Source organism: Bos javanicus, chromosome 19, assembly GCF_032452875.1.
Source record: "Bos javanicus breed banteng chromosome 19, ARS-OSU_banteng_1.0, whole genome shotgun sequence".
NCBI lineage: Eukaryota > Metazoa > Chordata > Mammalia > Artiodactyla > Bovidae > Bos > Bos javanicus.
Window position 1 is genome coordinate 14993344 of NC_083886.1, and position 19379 is coordinate 15012722.

Genomic DNA, 19379 nt, shown 5'->3' on the forward strand with positions numbered 1-19379 from the left:
ATACAATAATTGATACAGCCCAGAATCATAAATGTATGTTAAAACCATTGGAAAAGAGATTATTCTAAAACAGGATATTCCCGTAGTGTTAAAAAAGAAAACTGCCTTACAGAAGAGGGTTCTGGGAAGACAGTAGAGTAGCAAGTACTAGGAATCTGTGTCTCCAATTAGACAATAATTGCACTGGCAGAATCTGCCTAGTGTAACTATACTGGAACTTGGGAATCTACTGAAAGCGTGCAAGTTCCATGGACAGACTTTGAAGACTAACTGTGGTTGATTACAGGCAATTTTCCCTGGAGAAGGAAATGGCAAGTCACTCCAGTATTCTCGCCTGGAGAATTCCATGGACAGAGGAGCCTGGCGGCTACAGTCCGTGGAGTCGCAAAGAGTCGGACACGACCGAGTGACTATCACTTATTGATGGTCAATTTTACTTGGGAGTAGAGCAACAGCTCTCCATCTGCCAGCTCAAGTCATGTACAGCCCCACCGCTGCAGCCCCACCGCACTGTGCACAGGCTCTTCACACACAGGCTATGGAAGCCAAGGTGGACAGAAACAACCCTGTCCTTCAAATACTGGGGACCTGTGCTCTGATCACTGACTGCTGTTTCTGATCATACAGGTGTGGACAAAGAGGCAGACAGCTACAGTTGTTACACCTCCTCCCCCTGGTGCAAGTCCCTCATCCTCCAGCTGAAGGGACTGCTAGGGGCCTTAAATAACCAGTGCCCGGAACTTCCCTGCTCGTCCAGTGGTTGAGAGTCCACCTTGCAACTCAGGGGACGTGGGTTTTATCCCTGGCGGGGGAACCAGGATTCCACATGCCACGGGGCAACTAAGCCCTTGAGCCCCAACAAAGGATCCTACATGCTGCAACTAAGACCCAACACAGACAAATAAAGAAATATTTGAAAAAAGAGAGAGAGCGAGCGAGCCAGTGCTCTTTTATGTCCCCTTCATTTTCCTTTTTCCCCCTTTTGGGAGCCAGACACTAAACACTAGTACATTCAAAAACTACTTCATGTACAGGGAAAAATCAGAAAGTGACTGAATATGCTGAGGGGAAGACTCAGAAAAGACCTGAAGAGACCTAACATCTATATCTCAGGCTGACCTTCTGCATGGAGACTGTCTACAACAGTCAAAAAAAACAAAAATGACAATTAAAAAAAAATCAAATTCTAGGAAGAAAGAAAATCTGATTTCCAAAATTACCACATTATTAAAATCAAATATCCAGTTTTCAACAAAAGATCATAAGGCATACAAAGCATGAGGAAAGTACGGCCATTTAAAAAAAAAAAAAACCTAAATCAACAAAAATTATTCCTAAAAACACCTGATGGCAGATATATTAGACAAAAATATTAAAGCAGCTGTCTAAAAGATGCTCAAAGAACTAAAGGAAGATGGGGACAAAGTCAAGAAAACAATCTCTGAATAAAATGGAAATAAGAATAAAGAAATAGAAACCTAAAAACAAACCAAAAAGAAATTCTGGATCTGAAAAGTACCATAACTGAAATGAAAAATTCACTAACACAAACTTGAGCAAGCAGAAGAAAGAATCTGCAAACTCTAAGACAGGACATAAAAATTATCAAGTTGGAAGGATGGAAATAAAACAGATAGACCAAAAGCGAACAGAGACTAAGGGCACTGTGAGACACCGTCAAGAGACCAACATGTGCGCTGTGAGATCTCAGGAGAAGAGAGAAAAGGGCAGAGAGAATATTCGAAGAAATAATGGCTGAAAACTTGCCAAATGTGATGAAAGACAGGAATATAAATGTTGAAGAAGTTTAACAAACTCTGAATGAGACAAAAGACCAATAGGCATACTTTATAATCAAACTTTTAAAAGTCAAAAGACACAGAGAATCTTGAAAGCAGCAAGAGAAAAGACTCATCAACTGTATACCAACACTTTGGATAATCTAGATGAAATAGATAAATTCCTAGAAACAAAACTAAATCACAAAGAAATACAACCTCTGAATAGACCTATAACTGGTAAGGAGAATAGTAATCAAAAATCTCCCAGTGAAGAAAAGTCCTGGATCTGACACCTCCCCTGGTGAATTCTACCAAACAAAGATGAACTGATATCACTTCTTCTCAAATTTCTTCAAAACACTGAAGAGAACACTTCCTAACTCATTCTATGAGGCTACAGTTACTCTAAATATCCTCGACAAAAAACTAGCAAACAGAATTCAGCAGCATATTAAAAGACTTATTATATACCATTTCCAACTGGGATGCAAGGATTCCACTGGAAAGAATGCAAAGATGACTCAACATACATAAGTTAATCAATGTAATACACCACAGTATCAGAATGAAGGAAAAAAACCCACACGATCATCTCAACTAATACAGAAAAAGCATCTGATGAAATTCAATACACATTCATGATAAAAAACATTCCAGGAATAGAAGGAAATCTCACACCAAAAAACACACCAAAAAAGTCATATATGAAAACCCCACAGCAAATATTATACTCAGCGGTAAAAGACTAAAAGCTTTCCTCTGAGACATACAGAGGATGTCCACTTTTACAACTTCTATTCAACACAGAAATTCTAGCCAGAGCAATTAGGTAAGGAAAAAGGAAAAGGAAAAGACAATCAAATTGGAAAGGAAAAAATGCAATTATCTCTGGAGGTGATATGATCTTAGATGTAAAATCTCTAAAGATTTTACACACACCAAAATAGAAAAATAAAAACCGTTAGAGCTAATGAATTCAGCAAAGTGGCAGAACACAAAGTCAACACACACAAGTCAGTTGTATTTCTATACACTAACAGTGAATAAGCTGAAAAGGAAATTACAAGAACAATTCCATTTACAATAGCATTTAAAAGAATAAAATATATAGGAATCAACTAAACCAAAGAGGTAAAAGACTTGTACAATGAAAACTTTTATAGTTTTTATAGTTTTATACATTGCTGAAAGAAATTAAAGACATAAATAAATGGAAACACACGCCATGTTCATGGATTCGAAGACTGAATTTTGTTAAAATATCAATACTGCCCAAATTCAGGGCAATTCCTATCAAAATCCCAAGGACATTTTCTGCAGAAACAGGAAAAACCTACCCTAAAATTCATATGGAATCTCAAGGATTCTTGAATAGTCCCCCCACCAAAAAAAAAATCTTGAAAAAGAACAAACTGGAGAACTTACACTTCCTGATTTCAAGAACTGCTTCAAAGCTACAGTGGTCAAAGCCATGTGATACTGGCATAAAGACAGACATGAAGACCAATGGAATACAAGGGAGATTCCAGAAAGAAACCCTAGTTTATAGGGTCAAATGATATTTGACAAGGGTGCCAAGACTATTTAATGGGGAAAGGACTGCCTTTTCGACAAATGGTGCTAAGAAAACTGAATCTCCACATGCAAACAAATAAAATCAGACCCTGACCTAACACCACAGACAAAAATTAACTCAAATGGATCAAAGACCTAATGTAAGACTTAAAACAACAAAATGCTTAGAAGAAAACACGGGACAAAAACTTCACATCATTGGATTTGGCAAAGATTTCTTGGCTATGACATCAAGAGTATAGGTAACAAAAACAGACAAATTGGATTTCTTGAAAATTAAAAGAAGTTTGTTCATCCAAAGACTCTATCAACAAGAGTAAAAATGCAATCCAAAGAATGGGAGAAAATATTTGCAAATCATATACTCGATAAGTAATAAATATCCAGAATATTACAGAGAACTTCTAAAACTCAACAACAAAAAACAACCCAATTCAAAACTGGACAAAAGATTTGAATAAACATTTCTCCAAAGAGGACCTATGAATGTCCAATAAGCCCGTCAATATGCTCAACATTACTAATCATTTGTTGTTGTTGTTTACTTGCTAAGGCATGTCCGACTCTTTTGTGACGCCAAGAGTCCACCAGGCTCCTCTGCCCATGGACTTCCCAGGCAAGAATATTGGAATGGGTTGCCATTTTCTTCTCCAGGGGAATCTTCCCAACCCAGGGATCAAACCCACATCTCGTGCATTGACAGGAGGATTCTTTACCACTGAGCCACCAGGGAAGTCCTTACTAATCATTAGGGAAACACAAATCAAAACTAAAAATAAGAAGCCACTCCACAGTAATTAGGATGGCCACTATCAAAAACAGAGAAAACAAGTATTGGTAAGGATGTGGAGAAATCAGAACCCTTGGGGTGCTGTGGGGTGTAAACTGGTAGTACTATGAAAACGGTATGATGGTTCCTCAAAAAATTAAAAACAGAATTAAAAACCATATGACCCACCAATTCCACTCTGGGTATATACTCAAAAGAACTGAAAGCAGGATCTCAAAGCTATATCTGTACAGCCATGTTCATAACAGCATTATGCAGAATAACTAAAACTTGGAAAAAACCAAGCATGCATTGATGGATAAGCAAAATGTAACATATACATACAACAAAATATTATTCAACCTTAAAACACAATATGCTACGATGTAAATAAACCTTGAGGACATTATGCTAGGTGAAATTAGTCAGTCACAAAAAGACAAATACTGTATGATTCCACTTATATGAGGTCCTCAGTCAAAATTATAGACCAAGAGTAGAATGGTGGTTGAAGGGGACTGGGGAAGAGGAAAACAGGGAGTTACTGTTCAAAGGGTATAGCAGTTCAGTTTTACAAGATGAAAAAAGTTCCAGAGATGGATGGCAGTGATAGTTGCACAGCATTATGAATGTACTAAATATCATAATGCAAAACTGTACATTTTTTAATGGTTAAGATGGTAAATGTTCAGTTCAGTCGCTCAGTCATGTCCGACTCTTTGCAACCCCATGAATCGCAGCACGCCAGGCCTCCCTGTCCATCACCAACTCCCGGAGTTCACCCAAACTCATGTCCATCGAGTCGGTGATGCCATCCAGCCATCTCATCCTCTGTCGTCCCCTTCTCCTCCTGCCCCCAATCCCTCCCAGCATCAGAGTCTTTTCCAATGAGTCAACTCTTTGCATGAGGTGGCCAAAGTACTGCAGTTTCAGCTTTAGCATCAGTCCTTCCAAAGAACACCCAGGACTGATCTCCTTTAGAGTGGACTGGTTGGATCTCCCTGTAGTCCAAGGGACTCTCAAGAGTCATTTTATAATGTTATATGTTATTTAAATGTTATATGTTAATTTAAATGTTACATGTTATTTTACCACAAGAAAAAGTGAAGAAAAATCACCTCATGAGCTATATATTAATTACAAAAGTGAATAAGGATTTTTATAACAAATAAATATGCTGGAGGACATCTCTGGTGGTCCAGTGGTTGAGCGTCTGTCCGTCAATGCAGGGGCCATGGGTTCAATCCCTGGTCCAGAAGATCCTACATGCTACAGAGGGACTAAGCCCGCACTCTAGAGCCTCTGAGCCTCAACTACTGAGCCTGTGTGCTACAACTACTGAAGCCTGCGAGCCTAGAGCCGGTGCTCCGCAAAAGAGAAGCCACCGCAGTGAGAAGCCCACTCACCACAACTGGAGAAAGCCCCAGCACAGCAACAAAGACCACGTGCAGCCAACAAGAACCCACTATAAGCACATATTATTCTGATGAAAATAAAAAGGTAAACAACTCAGCATGTAATGGTAAGTGAAGAAATCAAAGATGAAGGATGGTGTATAAAGAATGTATTTGTTGTTGTTGTTTAGTTGCTAAGTCTGTGTCTGACTCTTTTGCAACCCCATGTGTGGTGACCTGCCAGGTTCCTCTATCCACGGGATTTCCCAGGCAAGAGTACTGGAGCGGGCTGTCATTTCCTTCTCCAGGGGATCTTCCTGACCCAGCAATCAAAAACCCATATACCCTGCATTGCCAAGTGGGTTCTTTGCCACTGAGCCACCAGGGAAGCCAAAGTATATACAGTTTGCATTAAAAAGCTGGCAGAGTAGGGGACTTCCCTGGTGGTCGAGTGGCTAAGACTCCTTACTCCCACTGCAGGGGGCCCAGGCTCGAGCCCTGGTCTGGGAACTAGATCCCTTGTGCCACAACTAAAGATTCCACATCCCACACGCCACGAGTAAGACCTGCTGTGGCCAAAGACAGAAAGAAAGAATATACATTTTTTTAAGTTGGCAGAGTAGGAAGAGAATATAAGAGCATGTGTTTTAATATGAATAAAATCTCTGGTTATTAAGAAATAATTAAATTTAAATTAACATATCTGATAATTACTATTAAAAATTATAGTAAGAAATAAATAACACTGCTTGTCTCTGGTAAGCAGAACTGAATGGCTGCAAGACAAAGTCAGGAGAGAGAATGTCACTGTATACACTTTTGTACACTTACAATTTTGAACTATGTGAAGGTACTATTTACTAGCAACTAAAATTTCAAATGTTTAATAAAAAGCTTTACCCATTAGTTTCATGCCACTCTAATTCCTTATCTCATATATCTGCCTGAGCATTTAAGACAACTGGTGTGTCACTCACTTTATTTATTTAGTGGTGGCTGTGCTGGGTCTTCGCTGCTGCTCAGGGGCTTTCTCTAGCTGTGGCGAGCGGGGGCTACCCTCTATTGGGGTGCATAGGAGTCCTGTTGTGGCGGCTTCTTTTGTGGCAGGGCATAAACTCTAAAATGCGGGCTCAGTAGTTGTGGCGCACAGGCCTAGTTGCTCCGCAGTATGTGGAATCTTCCCAGTTCAGGGATTGAACCCATGTTCCCTGCACTGGTATGGATTCGTGCTAAGTCACTTCAGTCGTATCCAGTCATGACCAACTCTTTGCAACCCCATGGGCTGTAGCCCACCAGGCTCCTCTGTCCATGGGATTCTCCAGGCAAGAATACTGGAGTGGGTTGCCATGCCCTCTTCCAGGGCTGCATTGCTAGGCAAATTCTTAACCACTGGACCACCAGGGAAATCCCATTCATTTATTAGTTGAGATATATATATATATATATATATATTTAACTTTTGGCTGCACTCTGCAGCATATGAGATCTTAGTTCCCCAACCAGGGATCAAACCCACACTCCCTGAATTGGAAGGCAGAGTCTTAACCACCAAGGAAGTTTTTCCATTCATTTATTAACATGTGTTACTGTGTAACTGACTCTGTTATCTCCTCAATGAAGCTGGAAAAGTTATTGTCTCTTCCAATTGTCTGAAATCTACTACCCTAACACTTTACAATGCTGTGTAAACACTAGGCTTTTGTAGGCTGTGTTCTATAGAAATTCAAATGAATATGAGGTATGACGAAACTCGGAGATGTGAATCATGTGTTCAAATTTCAAACAGTATTCCCTTGAAACATTTAGAGGCCTCCAGGTAAAAAGCCATTTTGTGAATTCAAAAATCTCTGGGATTATGAATCAATTCCTCCCCATAATCTTATTTCATAGAGCAGCATTTAGAAAAAGCTGAAACCATGATGTAAGAGTTGGACTGTAAAGAAAGCTGAGTGCCGAAGAATTGGTGCTTTTGAACTGTGGTGTTGGAGAAGACTCTTGAGAGTCCGTTGGACTGCAAGGAGATCCAACCAGTCCATCCTAAAGGAGATCAGCCCTGAGTGTTCATTGGAAGGACTGATGTTGAAGCTGAAACTCCAATACTTTGGCCCCCTGATGCGACGAGCTGATTCATTTGAAAAAATCCTGATCCTGGGAAAGATTGAAGACGGGACGAGAAGGGGATGACAGAGGATGAGATGGTTGGATGGCATCACCGACTCAATGGACATGAGTTTGGGTAAACTCCGGGAGTTGGTGATGGGCAGGGAGGCCTGGCATGCTGTAGTCCATGGGGTTGCAAAGAGTCAGACACGATTGAGCGACTGGACTGAACTGAACTGAAACCATGATTCAGGTGTCAGCTACCTTCCAGAGAGCACCCAGGATTCAAGGATAAGAACAATTTCTTCCTTGAAGAATTATTTATTTATTTTTTGGCCTGCCCCCAAGTGTTCTGGATGTGTTAAGCATTGTATTTTACATTATTTGGCAGAAATGTGGAGCTGGTGAAATTTACACGTTAAAGCCAGAAGTCCTAATCCTCTTGGAGATACAACATATTATAGGTTTTAGGGAGACAGTTTTAGGTTGAAAACAATGAACAACTCTCAAAAATTAGTTGCCTGATGATGTACCAGTCAGACGATGAACTACCTAGAGCTGGAAGTTTCCAACAGGAGTACTGGATAAAATATTTTCATATTAACTATAAAGTTGAACTAGAAAATTCCTAAGGTATATTCTAATACTAAAAGTTCCATTCAGTTCTCAGATTTTTATAAGATGGAATCAAAGGGCAATGTTTGCCTTGCCAGGCTCAGGAATACCACTAAATGCTGAAGCACAAAACACAAACAACCCAGCCATCTATCCTCTTGGTACCAATTTGCTGATATCACTTCTAGTAAACTTAAAAACTAATCAAGCTCCTATCAACCTACTGTCCCCCCAACTTGGCATGTGTGTAAATACATACAGGTAAACCTGTGCCAACTTACGACTTAAGAACAGGTTTGAGTGGTCTACAAAAACATAGGATGATTTTTAGGAACCCCACTAGAGTACTCTCTTATTTCTATCATACGTGTGTGCTAAGTCGCTACAGTCGTGCCAGACTCTTGGTGACCCCATGGACTGTAGCCCACCAGGCTCTTCTTCTGTCCATGGGATTCTCCAGGCAAAAATACTGGAGTGGGTTGGCATGCCCTCCTCCAGGGGATCTTCCTGACCCAGGGATCCAACTCAAGTCTTTTATGTCTCCTGCACTGGCACGTGGGTTCTTTACCACTAGCACCACATGGGAAGCCCATTCTATCATAGGAGATAGTCAAATATTCATAAACAAAACCTTACACTTTCTGAAAAAATCAGTCCAAAACTGAGTCTGCTTTTCAAACTTAACTCCACGAATTCATTCAGAATTTTCAAACTCCATGTTATCATTTCCAAAAATGAAAATCATTATTCAAACGTACTCTATGTGGGATGACTACTTTGTAACTACTACTGCCATGCAACTTCAGTCTCTGATGCCATGTAATGGTAAACACGCCTGTGGTTCCTTATACGAAGGAAGGTGTGTTCAGCAACCTGAAAGGATGGGATAAACCTAAATCCCAAATAACATCCATCAAAGACCCAACCAATTGGGACCACCAGCCTTTTGGTAAGGTGCTAACATCCTTTGTTGCTGAAGTTTCTTTACACTTGCTTCCTTCAACATCCTGAGACTAGAGACTAAATGGCTGATGGCTTGAATAAATAACAAATTGGTAAGAGAACTGTGTATCATGAGAGCATACATAGTAAGATTGACTTGTTGAACTCATAAAAACCTGTGCCCTATTAATGAGATTTATTCTTTGTATAAGTGAAATGACCTCTGACCACTATTTGTCATAGTTTCCTCTATGTAAATATCATCTCACATAACCCTTTAGAGCCAAGTAGTGGATACTCACTGAACTTTAAAAATCAGTGAAACAAAAAACTAGATAAGCAACAATCTGTTACAGTGGAAGATCAATAAAGATTTCCTTTAAAAATGTTACTTGCCTCAATAGTTAAAAGAAATTTTTTCTGGCCAATGAGTCTTCGGTGTTCATTTACTTCTTCATAATCTTACTGTTTTAAGGGCCTGGAAGGACACGTGGTGCATATCTGCTATTATTATTAATCTTTAAGAACAATTTTAGATAATGATATAAAAATCTTTTCTGAATTGTAAAAAGACTCCTCCAATTAAAAATATTAAATTCCAACATATTATTCCAATAATTTTTATTTTAACTTACTTCTTTCTTCAACCAAGACTTTTAGGATATTAGCTATCCAAAAAAAAAATTTTTTTAAGAAAGAAAAACACTAGCCCCAGGCCTGTTAGCCAGTCTGTGTGACAGACAAAAAAACTTCCTAGTCATTGACTGAAAAGGAAATCAAACGTTACATAGTGATCTACACCTGAATGTGTCCATGGCACTTTGAAAAGGCAAGGATGGGATGAGAGTTCTAAGGCTGGCTTTCACAATACTAGTTCACTGACATAATCTTGTCTTCTGAACTATTAAGATAACTAAACCAAATGTCACCATTTCTCAACTTTTCCTCCCACTTTAAAAACCATGACATCTTAAGGGAGATGTATTTCTGCTCTGCACTGGTTAATTCCAGACAAAACCTGTGCCACACAAATAAACTCAGGTGACTTCATAAACTAATACTTTGACATCTTTTTTATGCCATTTTACAATGTTTGCTAATTATCCTGAAATTCACAACAGTTCCTCCTGTTATTAAAATGAGGAAACTGAGGCAAGAGAAGTGAGTTGCTACTCTGCAGCAAGTGGGCATCTCTCCGGACACTGCAAGCTCCTGTCCTGCCCTATTAAACCACAGTGCTTTTCTTAAAGGTTTAGTGGCTAAGTGGCTGTGACTCTTTGTGGCCCCATGGACTGTAGCCAGCTAGGCTTCTCTGTCTGTGGGATTTCCCAGGCAAAAGTGCCTATCAAATAAATAGGCACCCAGAAAGCCTTCTCCTCACGGACATGCAAGACATCCCCACCAAGAAGAGACAAAGAAGAGAATTCCTATCCGTGCCCCCCAGGAAGAAGAAACCATAAACCAAAGTACCCAGGCTTCTCAATCTGCACTGTGGACAAGGGGGTAATAAACGAAAGAAAAGAAGGAGTCGAGGGGGACCAACTTCTGAGACTGAAGACCACGTTATCAAGTTTATTCCGCACACTGGGAAATTACTGAAACACTACTTAAGGACAAACGGAATCAGAAATTTGGAGATTTCAGTCTTAAACCCCAAAACAAAAACACCTGAAATTAAAGTTATTTCCGAAACCTGTACAGTTGTTAGCTTATTCTTACTTGCTTCTATAAAACCCACAAAGCCTACTTGGAGTCTCTAGTATTTAGAGCTGATTCCTAGTGTTCACCAGCGTCCACTTTCCCGCGTCCAATTCCAGAAATACGGTTGGGTCTGACCCAGGCAGGATCTTCCGGCACGTTTTCCTCTGAAATTCATTAGCCTCACACCACCTGGAGACGTCCTACCTCCGACAGCTTCCCGTGAACAGTACCATAAACGTGCAGGAGAGAGTAAAAGCAGGCATGTACCTTTTACTACGTCCCTTAGAGAAAATAATAAAACTCTGGGAGCAGAAACTGGCAAGGGACACCTCGCCCGGCCCCTGCCTCCCACCACGATACAAAAACAGCGAAAGCAGCCCGGGGTCTCTGCACCCCACAACCTCCCTCTCTCTCTGCAAGAGAGAAGCAGACTTTCGGGGCAACTGGACCCAGCCCTCAACACCCTCCCCCCCTTCCCCACGTGGATCTCCTTCCTCTCCGCAGCGCAGGGTCGCACTGGAGACTGGGGTCTGGAAGGGATCAGACCACGCCGGGGCTGGCGCGGGAGGATGGGGGGACCCGCTCCAGGCAGACACACCAGCCCCTTCCTAGAGGCCCTGGGCTCTAAGCCTCCTGGTTCCGGGGTTTGAGCTCCGACGCCCGGAGACGCCCCCCCAGGTCCCTCCACGTCTCCCCCAGAGGGAAACGCGAAGCCCCAGAAGAACTGCGGGGAGAGCCGGGCTGCCAAGCACCGGGTCCGGGCGGGATGGAGCCCGGGCCGCGTGCGGCGGAAGATGGGAGGCGGCCCTTAGTAGCCACCGCCCCTCCCCGGGCCCCGGCCTCTCCCGGTCCCGAATCGCAGGCTGCGGGGCGGCCTTCCTCTCCTCACCTCAAGGCGGCGGCGGCGGCGTCCCGCGGTCCGGCGGTCCCGGACCCCTGCGTGTAGGCGGCGCTGGGCGGGAGGAGACGCCGGTAGCTCCGGCGATGGCTGACAGGCGCGCAGCACCAGGCCGGCCCGGCACACGGGGAGGGGCGGGGCTTCAAGGCTCCGGCCCCGCCCCGCCCCGCCCCCGCTCCCACCTCAGCCGGCGAGCCCCATGAGGTGACTACGTCCGGGGTTACTCGAGGCCGTTCACCTCCGACCCCGCTCCCCGCGGCGGCGCGGTCTGGCCAGCCAAGCAGAGAGGCGCGGGCCCCGAGGGCCCGGCGACAGCCAATGGGAGGACGGCGCGGGGCGGGGCGACGTGAGGCGATACGGATGGTCCGAGCGCCGCTCTGCCATTCGGGGCCCAGCGGCTAGAGGGCGGGCGGGTCTCGGGTGGCCGCCGGCCATTTCTCCGGGGGCGGTGCCGAGCCGGCGACCCGGCCGGCTCCCCCTCCCGGCGAAGCCGGGAATGGGGGAATGGCGCGGGGGGCCATCCGGCTCGCGGCGCGGGAAGGGAGCCCTGGATCGAGCAGGACTGAACGACGCGGGCGGTGCGCAGGCCGCTTGAGGACCTTACCCTGTTCAATCCCCGTGCCCCGACGCGGAGGGTATCGCATTCATGAACTGCCCAGGATCACACAGGCTGGTTTCCAAGTTCGTGCTGGCAAACAAGCCCTGTTCTGAGACAACCGGCCTCGCTGGGTGGCCCACCCCAAAGGAGTCTGAGGTGCTGAATCCTGAAGCACTTGAGGGGAAACCTCGATGAAGGAAGCTCAGTAAGAAGGGCAGAGTGCCAAAGGACAGGCTCCTGCGCCTGCCCCGAGCCTAGACGGCAACCAACTCCCGGCTTCTTGGAAAGGAGCGCGCCTCCCCATGTCCACGGTGGTTACACCAGGTCTTTGAGAAGAAGGCAGCCGATTTCTCTAGTTTTGCCAGTTATTTTACAGCAAGATATTCATGGTGATTCTGTGTTGAAAATTAATTCTTTCCAGTAACTGGAAAGAATCCAAACATATAGTAAAACTATAGAGCAGGAGAGAAAGAAAATTAGAGAAAATTAAACTTCAGAAGAACGAGTGAGATCTTTCCAATCCTGCCCAGGGTACTTTTCTGAACTGCTAACAAGCTTGTGCTAACAAGCTTGTACCAAGAGTGGTACAGAGAATGACAGTTTGGTGGGAAGAAGTCCTGAGCCAGGGGGCAAAGAATGAACAGGGTAGAAATACACAACCTGAGGTCAGAAGTTCTTGGAGGGAAGCAGAAGCAGGGATAGGAAGGCTGGTCAACAGGGAAGAGTATTCTAGAAGCCCTCATCATACCTTTAGGTGGTGACTTCTCCAAGAGTTTACCAACCTATTTGAATAGAATAGAGACTAGAAACACATTCAGGAGGAAATTGTGAACTTTACATAGAGCAGTCACCCAAGTTTCACAGTAACTGTCATTAAATGCACCTGTCAATTGAACAAAGAGAGAATCAGAATATAAAGACAACTGAGCAAGGCCTCTCTGTTTAACAAGACTTTTGACTTGATTGGAAAAAAAAAAAAAGCATGGAAAGAGGAAACTTTGTCTCTTCCCTATGAAGCTGCCATGAAGGAAGCGACTTTACAAAGAACTAAAAATCTTGAGGTTATTTGTCTTATTTTTCATCTACCTTTCCTAGTTCCTACTACTTAATAGATTCTTTCTTAGTGATGTTGCTGTTTATCAGCCTTAGTAATACTGCAGAACCAGGGGGTTGTGCTCAGAAACTGTCCTTATGTGAACCTTCAGCAAGCCCTTACATGTCTTGCTTTTGACCTCATTGAACATTTGAAGTAACTGAGCTTTGTAAAGTACTAGCCAAGGAGAGACCTAATGAATGAGCTACAATGAAAGAAAATGAAGGATGAGTTAAGATACACCAAGACTGTTTACAAAGGATATAGTAATCTAATTTCTCAAGTAACAGTTGGACCAAGAATGGGCAGAAAGCTGTGTCTTTAAGACAGTTCACCTGGATTTCAACTCCGAATTCTTGTTTTGTTTGGTGCATGCCACAACCTGCCCATCTCCACTATAGGCTCTTTAGCACTGTTCCATAGGTACTTGCCACACAAGCTTATGTCTGTAAGAAGTGGTGGAGGAGAGTTAGAGGGTGGAGAGCTTAGAGTGGCACATTTCTAGGTGCCATAATGGCTGTAACAGACTGAACTGTGATCTAAATTTATATGTCAAAGTCTCAACCCTCAGGACCTCAGAATATTAGTTGGAGATTGGCTCTTTAAAGAGGAAACTGAACTGAAATGAAGTCATTAGGTGGGCCCTAATTCCAAATGACCGGGGACCTTATAGGAAGAGATTAGGACACAGACACACAATGAGGGAAGACCATCTGTGAATCACAATTGATGAAGCCTTTACCAGATGTGGCTGTTTTGCTGGAGAAGATGGTCAACTACGAGCCAAAAAGAGAAGCCTAAGAAGAAACCAACTCTGCTGACATTTTAATCTTAGACTTACAGCCCGTAGAACTGTGAAGAAATAAACTTCTATCGTTTAAGTCACCCAGTCTGTGATACTCCATCATGGCAGCCCTGAAAAAACGAATACAAGTTTCCAAATACCAAATGGCTTCCAGGTTTTTAAAGAAGGTTAGATTAAGGTATCAGGGATTTTCCCCTGAGCATTCCAGCCTTAAAGATGGTCTGTTACCCTACTATGGGGCAAATTAAGAAAAGCCTGAGGGCATACCTATCTTTAAGATATCCCAGTGTAGTTGGGAAGACAAAACTAAACACCAAAACAGAGTGTCTAGACCTTGCTCTTTAATTGATAACCATGTAAGTTTTAGAAGAGCTGTACAAAAAAGAGGATAAATTCTCAAAACTAAGTCCAGAAATACATAAGCAGTATGTGTGACTGTCCAGTGCATTTTGGCACTTCATTGTCAACGTCAGTTTGCAGTAGTCTTTCTCAAAATATGTTCCACTGACCACCTGAAACAGAATCAGTCGGTGCTTGTTAAAAATACAGATTACCAGCCTCACTTCAGACTCTTTTTTTTAAGCAGTAATTATTCACCCTGGAGTTAAAGAACAATAGTTTAGGATTTATCATTATTTTTCCCTCTTTGCTGTCAGTGTCTCCAATGAAGAACAACATGTCCTACACCTGCACAAACCAGACAGAAAAGTCTGGCAGGTCAGGCCAAAGCTGAACCAAGGTGGGAAAGAATGTGCCTGAATAGAAAATGGACCCATAGGACTTCCCGGTGGTCCATCAGTTAAGAATCTGCCTGCCAGTGCAGGGGATGCAGGTTCAGTCCTTGGTCCGGGAAGATCCCACGTGCTGCAGGGCAACTAAGCCCATGCACCACAACTACTGAGCCCACAAGCCCCACCGCAATGAGAAGCCCATGGAAGAGTAGCTCCCCACTCACTGCAACTAGAGAAAGCCCACGAGGAGCAACTGAGACCCAGCACAGCCAAAAATAAAAATAAATAGAAAATATTTATTATTTTTAAAAAGTAAATGGACCCTCAAAGAGCACCCTCTCCTGGTGGCTGTCTGGCCACGATTCCAAATTCCTTAAATGGCAGAGTCAGTGATAGACCTTTAGGACAGTATTCTTGACTGGGAAATCCCATGGACAGAGGAGCCTGGCAGGCTGCAGTCCATGGCGTCGCATAAGAGTCGGACATGACTTAGCAACTAAACAACAGCACAATACAGGGGATATAATACGATGTTATTTCCCACTGGCCCCCAATACAGAACACTTACACTAATCTGGCTTCCAGCTCCTGCCGTGCTTATCTTTACTTTTGCTTATGCTGGCAAACTTGTCCTGCCTCTCCTAATTTTCTGAATTTTTCTATAGTCTGTGGGAGTCCCATTTTCTCAAAGAAGACCTCTTTTATTTCTCCAGCTCCTACTGATTATCCTTCCTTTGAATTCTACTAGCAATCTGGTCACCACCACATGATTCAGCATTTACTGGGCTAAAAATTTTTTGTGGGTATGTTGGTTTCAGCTCTCTAGCTGAATTTTAATTGTCTTAAAAGCAGAGAGCATTTCTTACACTTTGGTACAGCCCTCAATAGCTGCTGCTGCTGCTGCTAAGTCGCTTCAGTTGTGTCCGACTCTGTGCAACCCCAGAGACGGCAGCCCCCCAGGCTCCCCCGTCCCTGGGATTCTCCAGGCAAGAACACTGGAGTGGGTTGCCATTTCCTTCTCCAATGCATGAAAGTGATAAGTGAAAGTGAAGTCGCTCAGTCGTGTCCGACTCTTAGCGACCCCATGGACTGCAGCCCACCAGGCTCCTCCGTCCATGGGATTTTCCAGGCAAGAGTACTGGAGTGGGGTGCCACTGCCTTCTCCCCTCAATAGCTAGGTAGAGATATTCGTACGGGCTTCACTGACTGAAAATAAATGCTGGCTCTGTACCTCAGAGACCTCTCTGCTTCCAACGTCTGCTTGTCCGTCTTCAGGTCGCGTATGGGAGGCAAAAACCTCCAGAAGGATACTTCACAGATGGACAGACTTCAAGAAAGTCATTGCCTTGACCAGAACGGAGGCTCTAGTCGTAAGATAAGAGAAAAAAGACAAGAAGACCTGATCAGAACACTGTGTTCTTCAACTCCGGTCAGCCGTGCAGGTTTGTCCAGGATTAAGAGCCTGAGGGAACTTCACACCAAAAGGTCAGAAACTGTCCGCAGGAAGGCAGCTTTTTAAGTCTGGTCCTGATGATGAAAGGCAAGATTACACAACAAGAAAGACAGAGTTCGCCACAGAGGCTCCACACAATGTTTTCACGTGGACACTTGAGTTTTCACAAGGCATTTCAGATTCTCCTCCCTCCTTATTATCCAACTGCAGACACTGCCAAGGCCTAGCTGTCCTATCTATAATTGGCAGTCACCAAAACTTGGCTGCCTCTTGCATGACACCTCCAGTATCTTTTCTTTTGGCTCTGCTGCGTCTTCCTTGCAGCGCGTGGGCTTTCTCTAGTTGTGGCACAAGGGCTTAGTAGTCCCGGAGCATATGGAATCCTAGTTCCCTGACCAGGAATCATTCAAACCTGTGTCCCCTGCATTGGAAGGCAGATTCTGAACCACTGGACCACCAGGGAAGTACCCAGTATCATTTTTTTAAGCCCTTTCTAAGTCCTATACACTTCATTACTAAATACCTGGAGAAATTTTAAGTGGACCTTTATCTGAAGGCAGGGAGGCTAACATGTTTAAGTCTTGCCTGTTCTTGGGATTCTCACATTTCACAGTGATCAGCTTTGGACCTTCTCATTTCCCACCTCACTCTCCTGCAACCCCAGGAGAGCCTTCCTGGAGAGCTTAGTCCCTGTTCCTGCCTTACTGTCTCTTCAGCTTCTCCAGCATCTCCATCTCTCCTGAGTCTGACTTAGCTTTCTCTTGCTACATGTTTAGACCTCACCTGTCTATCCCAAATAAATACCCTCACTTCCCACCACTACTATCATATATGTATGCATACTAAGTTGCCTCAGTTCAGTTCGGTTCAGTCGCTCAGTCGTGTCCGACTCTTTGCAACCCCATGAATCACAGCACGCCAGGCCTCCCTGTCCATCACCAACTCCCGGAGTTCACCCAAACTCATGTGCATCAAGTTGGTGATGCCATCCAGCCATCTCATCCTCTGTCGTCCTCTTTTCCTCCTGCCCCCAATCCCTCCCAGCATCAGAGTCTTTTCCAATGAGTCAACTCTTTGCATGAGGTGGCCAAAGTACTGGAGTTTCAGCCTCAGCATCAGTCCTTCCAATGAACACCCAGGACTGGTCTCCTGTAGGATGGACTGGTTGGATCTCCTTGCAGTTCAAGGGACTCTCAAGAGTCTTCTCCAACACCACAGTTCAAAAGCATCAATTCTTCGGCACTCAGCTTTCTTCACAGTCCAACTCTCACACCCATACATGACCACTGGAAAAACCATAGCCTTGACTAGACAGACCTTTGTTGGCAAAGTAATGTCTCTGCTTTTAAATATGCTATCTAGGTTGGTCATAACTTTCCTTCCAAGGAGTAAGTGTCTTTTAATTTCATGGCTGCAATCACCATCTGCAGGGATTTTGGAGCCCCAAAAAATAAAGTCTGACACTGTTTCCACTGTTTCCCCATCTATTTGCCATGAAGTGATGGGACCAGATGCCATGATATTCGTTTTCTGAATGTTGAGCTTTAAGCCAACTTTTTCATTCTCCTCTTTCACTTTCATCAAGAGGCTTTTTAGTTCCTCTTCACTTTCTGCCATAAGGCTGGTGTCATCTGCATATCTGAGGTTACTGATATTTCTCCTGGCAATCTTGATTCCAGCTTGTGCTTCTTCCAGCCCAGTGTTTCTCAGGATGTACTCTGTATATAAGTTAAATAAGCAGGGTGACAATATACAACCTTGACATACTCCTTTTCCTATTTGGAACCAGTCTGTTGTTCCATGTCCAGTTCTAACTGTTGCTTCCTGACCTGCATACAGGTTTCTCAAGAGGCAGATCAGGTGGTCTGGTATTCCCATCTCTTTCAGAATTCTCCACACTTTATTGTGATCCACACAGTCAAAGGCTTTGGCATAGTCAATAAAGCAGAAATAGATGTTTTTCTGGAACTCTCTTGCTTTTTTGATGATCCAGCAGATGTTGGCAATTTGATCTCTGGTTCCTCTGCCTTTTCTAAAACCAGCTTGAACCTCTGGAAGTTCACAGTTCACGTATTGCTGAAGCCTGGCTTGGAGAACTTTGAGCATTAGTTTACTAAGTTGCCTCAGTCATGTCCAATTCTCTGTGACCCCATGGACTGTAACCTGCCAGGCTCCTCTGTCCATGGGATTCTCTAGGCAAGAATGGAGAGGGTTGCCATGCCCTCCTCCAAGGGATCTTCCCGACTCAGGGATTGAACCTGTATCTCTTACGTCTCCTGCATTGGTGTGTGCGGGTTCTTAACCACTAGCACCACCTGGGAAGCCCCTACTATTATCTATGAAACACAGTAAGTAATAAAATACAACACCAATAATTTTTGAAGAGCCTTTACTTTCAAGGAAAACTGAACCATCACTCAACTTCCTTTCATTCTTTTCACCCCTTCAGTCTTTAAAATAATTTTTAAAATTTTATTTATTTTTGGATGTGCTGGGTCTTTGTTGCTTTTCTCTAGCTGTGGTGCGTGATCTTCCTGTTGCTATGGCTTCTCTTGTTGAGGATCATGGGCTCTAGGGCGTTCGGGCTTCAGTAGTTGCGGCACATGGGCTCAGTAGTTGTGGCTCCCTGGCTCTAGAACACAGGCTCAGTAGTTGTGGCATCTGGGCCTGGTTGCTCTGCCACATGTGGGATCCTCCCAAACTAGGGATCAAACCCATGTCTCCTGCATTGGCAGGTGGATTCTTTACCACTGAGTCACCAGGGAAGTCCCATCCCTTCAGTCTTCAAGTTTCCCTCTCTTATAACTTGGAATAGAAGATTTCCGTGTCCCTGTCTTTTTAAATCTCACCTCTAGTTAACATACTAGACCAGCAGGTAGAAAGCAATCTGTACGAGTCTTGTTTATCAGTGGACCTGCTTCACT

At 43.7% G+C, this 19379-nt stretch overlaps 1 protein-coding gene across 9 annotated transcripts in view; it reads right to left on the reverse strand.

The window, feature by feature from the left end:
* ACACA (acetyl-CoA carboxylase alpha) overlaps positions 1–19379 on the reverse strand; it is a 286320-nt gene that overhangs the window by 225666 nt on the left and 41275 nt on the right. The window contains exon 1 of one of the 9 annotated variants that reach the window (XM_061390289.1): positions 16402–16487. The exons of 2 other annotated variants lie outside the window; for them this stretch is intronic. The gene's annotated coding sequence lies outside the window, so the exon portion shown is untranslated. Of the gene's footprint in view, positions 1–11766; positions 11920–16233; positions 16363–16401; positions 16488–19379 lie in introns of those variants that run through there. 6 more of the 9 variants (XM_061390297.1, XM_061390288.1, XM_061390296.1 and 3 more) reach the window with 6 other exon arrangements.